At 43.0% G+C, this 12,385-nt stretch overlaps 1 protein-coding gene across 3 annotated transcripts in view; it reads left to right on the top strand.

The window, feature by feature from the left end:
- Nucleotides 1–12,385, top strand: part of WIPF2 (WAS/WASL interacting protein family member 2) — a 54,675-nt gene that overhangs the window by 12,700 nt on the left and 29,590 nt on the right. The window contains exon 2 of one of the 3 annotated variants that reach the window (XM_066263695.1): nucleotides 12,163–12,237. The exons of the other annotated variants lie outside the window; for them this stretch is intronic. The gene's annotated coding sequence lies outside the window, so the exon portion shown is untranslated. The remainder of the gene's footprint in view (nucleotides 1–12,162; nucleotides 12,238–12,385) is intronic. 3 annotated transcript variants of the gene reach the window in all.

Here is a 12,385-nt window from a genome sequence, read left to right as displayed (position 1 = left end):
CTTCCTCTTTTATATTATATTTTTAACTTCTAGTATTCTTTCTTTGATTTTTAGGAGCTATTTTTATTCTCAGAATTTTATATAAAAATATTTTTGCACGTTGTCAGGAATTGTGGTTTGTTTACTTTGATTTCCTATCAGAGGTTTTCTTGAAATGTCTGATAATTCTTGGCCATCTGTCCATTTTTAAGAATGAGGCACTAATGAGCTCTGAATGTAGAGCCCTGGCTCATCAAGTGGTGGGCACAATTCCAGGGTGAATTGGTAGCTGGTCAGTTTCCTCAGAGAGGATCCTCCAGTCTTGCCTAGAGAGTATAAGCCCAGCAGCAGGTGTTTTTTGAGCCAAATTGGAGGAGATGGAGAAAGGAGAGTAGAAGGTAGACTTTTACTTGATCCCCCTGTTTTCAGCTGCCCTTAGCTGTTACTGGTTCCTTGGTTCAGAAGCCTGCTAATTCTTTTTTTTTTTTTTTTTTTTTAAGATTTTATTTATTTTAGAGAGGGAGAGAAAGAGAGAGAAGGGGGGTGGAGCAGGAAGTATCAACTCCTATATGTGCCTTGACCAGGCAAGCCCAGGGTTTCGAATTGGTGACCTCAGCCACCGCATCGACCTTTTATCCACTGTGCCACCACAGGCCAGGCCCAGAGGTCCCCTGATTCAGCTTCTCCAGTCTTCTGCCTGGCAGTGTGTATGAGGAAGGGGCGGGGGAATGGAGGAATCTGTCTATTTCTTATACCAGTTCTCAACCAGTTCTCACGTTTTAGCCCCATCTAGTCTCCTTTATGCAAAGGTACTAGGTGCCTCCAATTTCTGAGCCTTTTCTGAGATTTTTGTGGTAGGAATCTCTTCTTTCCACTGTAAGAAGTTATTTATCACTAGTGCATCTGCATTCCAGTTTCCAAGATTTTGTTGGCATCTCTTTCTGCTTTTGTCTCCTTTCCTATTTTCTTTCTTTCTTTCTTTTTAAGTTTATATGTTTTTAAGAAAAAGATCCCTGCCCTGCCTGGATAGCTCAGTTGGTTAAAGCACTGTCCTGAAACGCCAAGGTTGTTGGTTCAATCCCCAGTCAGGGCACATACAGGAACGGATTGATGTTCCTGTCTCTCCTTTTCTCCCTCCCTTTCCTCTCTTGCTAAAATCAATCAATCAATAAAAAATAAAATAAAAAGCTCCCTTTGTGTAGTTTTAATGGTGCTTTTGATAAGATGCACTAAACGTATTCATGTTTAACCAACATACTCAGCAGGTTTTTCTTGCTGGTATCTGTTCAGCTAGTGTCTGTGTAGCTGATACTAATATTCCTTCTTTAGTGTTTTCCAGACTTCCCTAACACCAAGAATTGTTGAATGTACATACTCCCTGATCTCTCTTTTGGAAAATTTATGATTTTAGAAGGTCAAAGATTAAGGCCCAGGAATCTCTCTCTCTTTTTAAAAGATTTTATAGAGAGGGTAGAGAGAGAGAAAGGCGGGGAGTGGGGGAGAACCAGACCGTCTATCTGTAGTAGCTGCTCCTCGTATGTGCCTTAATCCGGCAAGCCTGGGCTTTTGAACTGTCAGACTCAGCATTCCAGGTCGACACTTTATCCACTGTGCCACCACAGGTCAGGGTTTTTGTTTTTTATTTTTCTTTTTTAAACAAATGCCCTAAAATGTGTCTTGTCTTTAGGCAAGCTTGGAAACTGTGTTAGAAGGGTCTTCTAATAAACCACTTATTGCTATCTTAAATCTCCAAGGCATAACTCCTTAGGCTATCCCTAATTTTGCTTTTTGAAAATTTTTTTTTAAATTTATTCATTTTTAGAGAAGAGAGAGAGGGGTGGGAGAGGAGTGGGAAGCATCAACTCGAAATAGTTGTTTCTCATGTGAGCTTTGACCAGGCAAGCCCAGGGTTTTGAACCAGCAACCTCAGTGTTCCAGGGTGACGCTCCATCCACTGTGCCACTACAGGTCAGGTTAATTTTTGCTTTTTTATTCAGACTGTGTTTTAGTCTGTCTAGCTTTGGTCTGGATTTCTAAATTAAAATATGTGTTCTTCATCTGATTAATTCTTCTCTTGTGAAATGCCGACTGATGGTAATAACTTGACTCCATTTTTAAGCCAACATTTCTAAGCCCACTGGTTCCTGGGATGTGTGGGTGGGGAGGAAATATTAATTATGAACATTGAGTTACATTCTGCATCATTCTACTGTCCAAATCCAGGAATCTTTTTTTTTTTTTTTTTTTTTTTTTAGTAAAATGGAAAATTAACTCAGTCTTTGAGAACAGATGTACTAATGATCTTCCCTGGATGTGTATGCAGCATCATTTTTGGAGATGTTAAAGCACTATGATTTGAATTTTGTTTTAACTTTGACAGTATAAAAGGGCATATTCTCTTCTTTTGTATATTTATGGATCCCTAAGTCTAAAAGGAAAAATGGCTGTATCTTTTCTTGCCAGTCTGTAAAATATCTAGAATTGAGATGTTCGCAGCTGCTGTGACTTGCTTGGAGGTCAGGAGCCAAACAGTACATATCTTTACTCACTCGTTCTCAGTTCTTGGAAGTCTTGTGCCTGTTATTAGCTATTTACTATTAACGGTTGATTCTTTCCTGCACACATTCCTCCACCTTCCCAATACCTGAATGCTTTCAGGATAACAGGATTTTCTCTCTGCTTTGGAGTGTGGTCGAGGCTGGGGACGTTTGGTGAGGTCATTCCGTGTTAATCTGTTTAGGCTGTTTTTCATACATTTAATTTACAGCTGCTCTTACATTAGTTATCTTTTTATAAAGCCGTTCGTTGCAGCTGTGGTTATTTAATTGAATACAGGAGTAGACCTTGCATTGATTTGCCATCATGTTAGATGAGAGCACTTGTCTCCCGGGTTGCTCTGTATCTGAGAAGAACCCCTGTGGTACGTGAGATTTGCCACATCAAGTAGTATGTGAGCAAGTGGACTCCTGAGTTTGTGTTTTTAGGGCTCTTAAAAAATAATATGGGACAATAGGAAAGAGTCATTATGGGGAAAAGCTGTATTATTGGGATGTATACTTATGTTTTATTAGAGAAATTGTATTTGAAAGGATTTTATTATGTAGTTATATATTTTTCTTTTGCCTCCTTCCTTTTCTCTTCCAGGATTATGTGCTGCTTATAACTGTGAAAAATCATTGATCTAAAGAATAAAACATCCAGCCTGATCAGGCGGTGGTGCAATGGATAGGGCATCAGCCTGGGACACAGAGGACCCAGGTTCGAAACCCCAAGGTTGCCAGCTTGAGTGCGGGCTCATACGGCTTAAGCACAGGGTCACTGGCTTGAGTGTGGAATCATATAGCACAAAGGTCGCTGGCTTGGGCAAGGGATCACTGGCTCTGCTGGAGCCCCCAGTCAAGACACATATGAGAAAGCAATCAATGAACAACTAAGCTGCCACAACAAATAATTGATGCTGCTCATCTCTCTCCCTTCTTGTCTTTCTGTCTCTATCTGTTCCTCTCTCTGTCTCTGTCTCAAAAAAAAAAAAAAAGAATAAAACATCCAGGTTTAGCCCTGACCAATTAGTTTAGTCGGTTAGAGCATCACCTCGAAATACCAAGGTTGTGGGTTTGATCCCCAGTCAGGCACCTATAGGAAGCGACTGGTGAATGCACAACTAAGTGGAACAACAAGTGAACGCTTCTCTCCCCCTCCCTCTCCCTTCCTCTCTCTGTCTCTAAAATCAGTTAAAAAAAAAAGAGTAATACATCCAGGTTTAGTTGTAGAAGTCTTAGGACTTTCAGTTTAAACATTAAATGGATATGTGTTATTATTTGTTGGCTCAGTCAGTTTTGCTGCAGAGTTGAATTGCCAATAATTAAAACATGCCTGCAGTTGGAAGAATGATTTTTTTCCCTTCGTGGAGTAACCTTGGAATTTTAATTAATTCTATCATGATCGAAGTCTGTTTCACCAGAGGTTTGACTGAATTGAATTTCAAGGGGAGGAAGCACCATCTCCATTGAGAGAAGAGTGCTGTGTATTATTCAAAACCATACAAAGCCTTTGAGGGTGGTAAACTTTGTATTATGTGAAAGTTATTCTAGTCTGTTTCCTTCTATTTTTTTATTTAAAAAAATTTTTTTTTTTTTTACAGAGAGAGAGTCAGATAGAGGGATAGATATAGACAGACAGACAGGAACGGAGAGAGATGAGAAGCATCAATCATCAGTTTTTCATTGCAACATCGTAGTTGTTCATTGATTGCTTTCTTATATGTGCCTTGACCGTGGGCCTTCAGCAGACTGAGTAACCCCCTGCTCAAGCCAGTGACTTTGGGTTCATGCTAGATGCCATTACACCACTGTGGTAATGAGCTCCTGTGTCCCCATGCTGTACTGCTTTTCAGGAGCAAAGTTGAAGGGCAGGTGGACAGGGAGGCAGATTACCATCAGGTGACTTGTAACCTTGGAAAGCTTCCAGTTAGTACATAGGTCCCTAGCTGTGCTTGAGCCAAGAGATCAAGTGCAATCTGGGATTACTGAAATAACTGATAGAATTTGTGGTTTCCTTTCAGTGGGAAGCTGTTGGTTCATTTAGACTTTGGTAGTATAGGCATATTAAGTGGAGGATACTACTTTTGCATTTGGAGGATGACCTGTAAGGCCCAAGATTTCATCTTCTGCAACTCTTCTCACTCTATTACAGCTACCCAAGTTTTCTTACTAGTTCTATAACTTTTTCTGGTTGAAAACCACTGCTGTAACACATCAAGCTCATTTTTATCGTGGTGGCTTTTCGCTCGCTGCTTGTTCATTCTTTTTGGAATGCTTTTCTCCCAAAGGGTGATAGGGCTGGCTTGCTCTGCTCGTGGAGACACTACACTTGTTCGTTGAGTCAGCCCCTCATCCTTGGCCTCTCTCCCTGTGGTCCTATCTAAAAGAGCACTTAATCCTGTCTCTCCCTCCCTCCCTTAATGATTCTCTGTTTTGTTTTTATTTTTTTATCAGTAACTGAGATACTGAGATTGTTTGTTTCTTCTTTCTCTCGTCCACTAGAATATATGCCCAAGATTGTAGAAACCTGTCTTGTTGAGCTTCTAGAACAGGATTTATTAACCTCAGCATTTTGGACATTTGAGATGGGATAATTCTTTGTTTTGGGTATGCTCTCCTATGTGTTGGAAAATGTTTAGCTAGGTCCTTGTTTTTTGGGTTTTTTTACAGAGACAGAGTCAGAGAGAGGGATAGATAGGGACAGACAGATAGGAATGGAGAGAGATGAGAAGCATCAGTCATTAGTTTTTTGTTGAGACACCTTAGCTGTTCATTGATTGCTTTCTCATATGTGCCTTGAACGCGGGCCTTCAGCAAACCGAGTAACCCCTTGCTCGAGCCAGCGACTTTGGATCCAAGTTGGTGAGCTTTTGCTCAAACCAGATGAGCCCGCGCTCAAGCTGGCGACCTCGGGGTCTCAAACCTGGGTCCTCGGCAATCCCAGTCCGACACTCTATCCACTCTGCCACCGCCTGGTCAGGCTGTTTAGCTATGTCCTTGATTCATCCTTTGCTGCCTTTTTCCTCTACTCAGACTTGCTTGTTCCTTGTTCTTTTAGACAGTGCTACTCTTTTTTTTGGTATTTTTCCGAAGTGAGAAGGGGGCAGCAGGAGGCAGACAGACTCCTGCATGTGTCCGATCGGGATCCATCTGGCATGCCCACCAGGGGACGATGCTTTGCCCCTCTGGGGTGTTGCTCCACTGCAATCTGAGCCATTCTAGCACCTGAGGTGGAGGCCAAGGAGCCATCCTCAGTGCCTGGGCCAACTTTGCTCCAATGGAGCCTTGGCTGTAGGAGGGGAAGAGAGAGACAGAGAGGAAGGAGAGGGGAAGGGGTGGAGAAGCAGATGGGCGCTTCTCCTGTGTACCCTGGCTGGAATCGAACCCGAGACTTCCACATGCTGGGGTGAAGCTCTACTGCTTAGCCAACTGGCCAGGGCCTAGACAGTGCTATTCTTAAATTTTCTTTTGTTCAGTTCAAAAGGTGACTGTTGAGCGCCTATCCTGTTCTGTAAAATAATAGGAGAGAACTATAGGAAGATACAGTGCTGTCTATGGTTAGGAGCTCATTGAGTCAAGTGGACATGGGTATATGGGATCTTCCTCTAAAGTTTGATAGTTAAGGATAATGTGTAACTGGAAGTAATGGGCCACCATAGCGTTACTTGAGTCAGTTAAGTGCTCATCAGAATGGGATGAAATTGCTGTCCAATTTGAAATCCAGTTTTTTTGTTGTTTGTTTCTTGTTTATCTTACAGAGACAGAGAGAGAGTCAGAGAGAGGGATAGACAGGGACAGACAGACAGGAACGAAGAGAGATGGCAAGCATCAATCATTAGTTTTTCATTGTGACACCTTAGTTGTTCATTGATTGTTTTCTCATATGTGCCTTCACTGGGTGGCTACAGCAGACCGAGTAACCCCTTGCTCAAGCCAGCAACCTTGGGTCCAAGCTGGTGAGCTTTGCTCAAACCAGATGAGCCTGCACTCAAGCTGACGACCTCGGGGTCTCAAACCTGGGTCCTCCGCATCCCAGTCCAACGCTCTCCACTGCGCCACCACCTGGTCAGGTTTTGACAAAAAACTACCCATTCAGTTTTTACTTATTTTCATTTGTTGCAGTTACCCTTGGTTTCTAGCCATTAAATCTGTTTCTCTAAAACTTGGTTGAGAAATATACAAAGTGGGCTTGCTCATTTTGAAGCTGTTTGATGTGAATGTTCCAATTGGTTATTTTATTGAATAGTTATGAACAGCTGATTCATCAGTGGGTTTTTCATGTCCATGCTTGGAAAAATCTTGCTTACCTGAGTTATTAAAGAGCCACATTAGGCAAGGCTGTAGTCCTTCTGGCTGGGATTTAATACCCCAAACAAAACCCCCAGTCTCTATTTTGTGACTTCTTTGTCCTGGAGCAACTGGTTTGTATTCTTTTTTTCTTTTATTGATTGATTTTAGAAAGAGATGAAAGGGGAGAGAGACAGAGAGAAACAGAAAGAAAGAGAGAGAGAAGCATTCATTTGTTGTTCTACTTAGTTGGGCATTCATTGGTTGCTTCCAGTATGTGCCCTGTCCAGGGATTGAACCTAGAGCCTTGGTGTTTCGGGACAATGCTCTAAACCGACTGAGCTAATCAGCCAGGGCCTAGAGCAATTGATTTTCTGTCATTTATGTTTCGTTTCTGGTACTATTAGAAAGATTATTCTGATTTGAACTATGCGATCAAAAGAATTCCACTGGGGGGATAACTAGAACCTTTTCCCAAAGACACAACTAATCTTTTCTTTAGGTTATATAGAGATAATAGATGAGCTGTTGGTCCAGAGAGGAGCTTGAAATTGTATCTTTACCTATTTTTTTGTTTCTTTATATTGGGAAGAGGTTTACTAGAATATTGAAGAATTTAAACATGCATTTAAAAAGGGAGAGATAGCCTGACCAGGTGGTGGCGCAGTGGATAGAGCATCGGACTGGGGTGCAGAAGGATCCAGATTTGAGACCCCAAGGTTGCCAGCTTGAGCGCAGGCTCATCTGGTTTGAGCAAAAGGCTCACTGGCTTGGACCCAAGGTCGCTGGCTCCAGCAAGGGGTTGCTTGGTCTGCTGAAGGCCCACGGTCAAGGCACATATGAGAAAGCAATCAGTGAACAACTAAGAAGTCGCAACGCGCAACGAGAAACTGATGATTGATGCTTCTCATCTCTCTCCGTTCCTGTCTGTCTGTCTCTGCCTCTGTAAAAAAAATAAATAAATAAAATAAAAAGGGAGAGATAATTTTCTTCATAACATCACAAGTTATTCTTGTAAGGTGGAACTGAGGCCCTTGAGACTTTGCTGAGGGGAGGAAGCCTATTTTTTGGGTCAGTTTTTTTCCCCTGTAGGATTTGGTTGGGTCAATACAAAAATTGTAATTTACTCTGTAGTCAAAGCCAAGATGAAAGGAAAATGCTGTTACCTGAGGTCTGTTAGCATGAAAGTAGATGGCATTAAGATTTAGATTTTTGCCTGACCTGTGGTGGTGCAGTGGATAAAGCATTGACCTGGAACGCTGAGGTTGCCTGTGAAAACCCCCAGCTCTCCCGGTCAAGGCAGATATGAGAAGCAACTACAAGTTGATGCTTCCGCTCCTCCTCACCTTTTTCTCTTTCTCGCTAAAAATCAAGAAATAAAATATTTTTTAAAAACAGATTTTTTTTCTTTTTAAAATAACTTGCAATTGAAACCTCAGTTTTTTAGCAGCAGAATGTCATTTAAATAATAGCTCCAAATTGTTGTAGTAACTAGGATACCTCTTAGATTATTTTAAACGTATGAAAAAAGCAACAACTATATTGGATTTTTTATTTCTCAAATGCAAAAGGCAATAATCAGTGTCTTTGTACTCAGAAGACTCCTGCTCTTAAAATACAAGAATATTTGGCCTGACCTGTGGTGGCGCAGTGGATAACGCGTCGACCTGGAAATGCTGAGGCCCCCGGTTCAAAACCCTGGGCTTGCCTGGTCAAGGCACATATGGGAGTTGATGCTTCCAGCTCCTCCCCCCTTCTCTCTCTCTGTCTCTCTCTCCCTTTCTCTCTCCTCTCTAAAAATGAATAAAGAAAAAAAAATATAAAAAAAATACAAGAATATTTGGATGAAATAGTAGGAAATTGAATAGAAAAATAGTTTTGGTTTTTTGAAGACTAGAAGAAAGCACTTTTTTAGTGCATTCCTTGGTTTTATGAAGACATCTCTGAATTCTGTGATAAATTCGACATCAGGAAGATTTGAAATAATGCTTTCTGATCTTTATTTAAGAGAAATTGACTAATGAGGATATGAAGAACATATCATTTTTTTTTTTTTTTTTTTTCATTTTTCTGAAGCTGGAAACAGGGAGAGACAGTCAGACAGACTCCCGCATGCGCCCGACTGGGATCCACCCGGCACGCCCACCAGGGGCTACGCTCTGCCCACCAGGGGGCGATGCTCTGCCCATCCTGGACGTCGCCATATTGCGACCAGAGCCACTCTAGCGCCTGGGGCAGAGGCCACAGAGCCATCCCCAGCGCCCGGGCCATCTTTGCTCCAATGGAGCCTTGGCTGCGGGAGGGGAAGAGAGAGACAGAGAGGAAAGCGCGGCGGAGGGGTGGAGAAGCAAATGGACGCTTCTCCTGTGTGCCCTGGCCGGAAATCGAACCCGGGTCCTCCGCACGCTAGGCCGACGCTCTACCGCTGAGCCAACCGGCCAGGGCGAACATATCATTTTTAAGATGAAAAGGCTTAAGGGAATGAGAATTGCTGTGTTGCTGAATTAGAGGCAGTTTCAAAAAAAAAAAATATATATATATATGTTTATTTTTTGGTGAGAGGAAGAGAGAGAGTGAGGCAGACTCCCACATACGCCCTGATTGGGATACACCTGGCCACCCTGTCTTGGGCCAGTACTCGAGTACGGAGCTATTTTTAGCACCTGAGGCTGACACACTTGGACTAACTGAGCTATCCGTAGCACCTGGGCCAAGCTTGAACCAATTGAGCTACTGGCTGTGGGAGGGGAAGAAGGAGAGAAGGGGGAGAGAAGCAGATGCTTGCTTCTCCTGTGTACCCTGACCAGGAATCAAACTCTGGACATCCATACACAGGGCTGATGCTCTCTATCTACTGAGCCACTGGCCAGGGCCTCACAGTATTTCTGAAAATCAAGGACTCTGAAGAGCACAGATGGTGAGGTCTGTTGTTCTATTTAGTGCATCACAAAGGAAAGACTTAAAGTTATTTAGCGAACCCTATTTTTAAGTTTAATCTCATTTAAGCTCAGGAATGTTAGATTCTTTTTTTTTTTTTTTTGTATTTTTCTGAAGTTGGAAATGAGGAGGCAGTCAGACAGACTCCCGCATGCGCCCAACCGGGATCCACCCGGCATGCCCACCAGGGGGTGATGCTCTGCCCATCTGGGGTGTCGCTCTGCCACAATCAGAGCCATTCTAGCGCCTGAGGCAGAGGCCACAGAGCCATCCTCAGCGCCTGGGCCATCTTTGCTCCAATGGAGCCTCAGCTGCTGGAGGGGAAGAGAGAGACAGAGAAGAAGGAGAGAGGGAGGGGAAAAGAAGCAGATGGGTGCTTCTCCTGTGTGCCCTGGCCAGGAATCAAACCCAGGACTCCCGCACGCCAGCCTGACGCTCCACCACTGAGCCAACGGCCAGGGCCAGAATGTTAGATTCTTAAAATCGCAATGGACAGTGTTCCAGAAGGCCTGAATTTGTCCTTTGACTAAAAGTAGTCAGTCACTAAAATTAGTCTGTCATTTACCATTCTTGGTTCATTAAAAAAAATTTTTTTTCAATTATAGTTGACATGTAATATCAACTGCTCACAAAAATTAGGGGATATTTTATCACTTCATATTCATTTTGAAATATCCCCTAATTTTTGTGAGCAGTATATATTTTTTTAATTTTTAAATTTTATTTATTAAATTAACTTGAACAGGGTGACATTGATCAGTCAGAGTACATAGATTTCAGGTGAACATTTCTATAGCATTTGAACTGTTCATTATGTTGTATACCCATCACCCAAAGTCAAATCGTTTTCTGTCACTTTTTTTTTTTTTTTTTTTTTTTTTTTGCATTTTTCTGAAGCTGGAAACAGGGAGAGACAGTCAGACAGACTCCCGCATGCGCCCGACCGGGATCCACCCGGCACGCCCACCAGGGGGCGACGCTCTGCCCACCAGGGGGCGATGCTCTGCCCATCCTGGGGGTCGCCATGTTGCGACCCTCCTGGGTGTCGCCATGTTACGACCAGAGCCACTCTAGCGCCTGGGGCAGAGGCCACAGAGCCATCCCCAGCGCCCGGGCCATCTTTGCTCCAGTGGAGCCTCGGCTGCGGGAGGGGAAGAGAGAGACAGAGAGGAAGGCGCGGCGGAGGGGTGGAGAAGCAAATGGGCGCTTCTCCTGTGTGCCCTGGCCGGGAATCGAACCCGGGTCCTCCGCACGCTAGGCCGACGCTCTACCGCTGAGCCAACCGGCCAGGGCTTCTGTCACTTTTATTTGTCCCTCTTTACACCCTTTTTCCCACCCTCTCCCCCTCCCCATTCCCCCTTGTCTGCTTCCTCCTCCCTCATGTTCCCTTCCCCCTAGTAACCACTTCACTTTTATCTGTGTCCATGAGTCTCAGTTTTATATCCCAGCGATGTGTGAAATAATACAGTTCTTAGCTTTTTCTGATTTACTTATTTCACTCAGTATAATGTTCTCAAGGTCCATGACATGCAATATAATATTAGTTTTAGGTGTACAACATAGTGATTGGACATTTATAGACCTTACAGAGTGATCACCCTGATAAGTCTAGTTCCCATCTGGCATTAGCTCATTCATTCATTTACTAATTATTTTTTAAAGATAGATGATATTATTAAATAACAATCACTAACTTTTTTTAAAAAGATTTTATTGATTTTAGAGAGGGGAGAGAGAGAAAGAGAGGAGCAAGAAGCATCAATTTGTTACTTGTCATATGTGCCTTGACTGGGCAAGCCTGGGGTTTTGAACTGGCAACCTCAGCGTTCTTGGTCAATGCTTCATCCACTGAGCCACAAACTGTAGTTTTTATTTATTTATTATTGTGGTAGAGACAGAGAGAGTCAGAGAGGGACAGATAGGGACAGACAGACAGGAAGGGAGAGAGATGAAAAACATCAATTCTTTGTTGCAGTTCCTTAGTTGTCCATTGATTGATTTCTCATATGTGCCTTGATGGGGGGGCTTCAGCACACCGAGTGACCCCTTGCCTGAGCCAGCGACCTTGGACTCAAGCTGGTGAGCTTTGCTCAAACCCAATGAGCCCACGCTCAAGCTGATGACCTCGAGGGTCTCGAATCCCGGTCCTCCGCATCCCAGTCCGACGCTCTATCCACTGCGCCACTGCCTGGTCAGGCAGAATTGAACCTACTTTTAAAAGCCATCTTTAACTGTGTAATACATTAGTGGTCTTTCACAGGGGTGACTTTAGAAAAAGACTTGCCTTGCCTAATAAGTGCTGCTCATTGTTAGGCATAAGGTTGTCCTTTAGGTCACTTATTACTTTGTAGCGTGTTCATTGGATCCCCTCCCTGTGGATTCTGGAAGAATTATGGATTTGTCTGAATCTCTTTTCCAGATCATTCTAGGAGACCATTTCAACTGTGGCAATGCCAAAGGTAGAACTGGAAACTCAGAAAAGTCAGGAACTGAGGTGACTTGAATTAGTTAAAAATGTTTTTTTTAAATAGACTATTGTTTTTCCTATTGTTTCTTGCTAGGTTTTAAAAAGAATGCTGTGGGGGCTTTGAAGAAGACTGGTTATAGAGAATTGAAATAGAAGAATGGTTTTATTTCCTCTC

This window comes from Saccopteryx bilineata, chromosome 2, assembly GCF_036850765.1.
Source record: "Saccopteryx bilineata isolate mSacBil1 chromosome 2, mSacBil1_pri_phased_curated, whole genome shotgun sequence".
In the NCBI taxonomy this organism is placed as follows: Eukaryota; Metazoa; Chordata; class Mammalia; order Chiroptera; family Emballonuridae; genus Saccopteryx; species Saccopteryx bilineata.
Note: the sequence above shows the minus strand (reverse complement) of the source record. Positions and strands in the feature narration are given on the sequence as shown.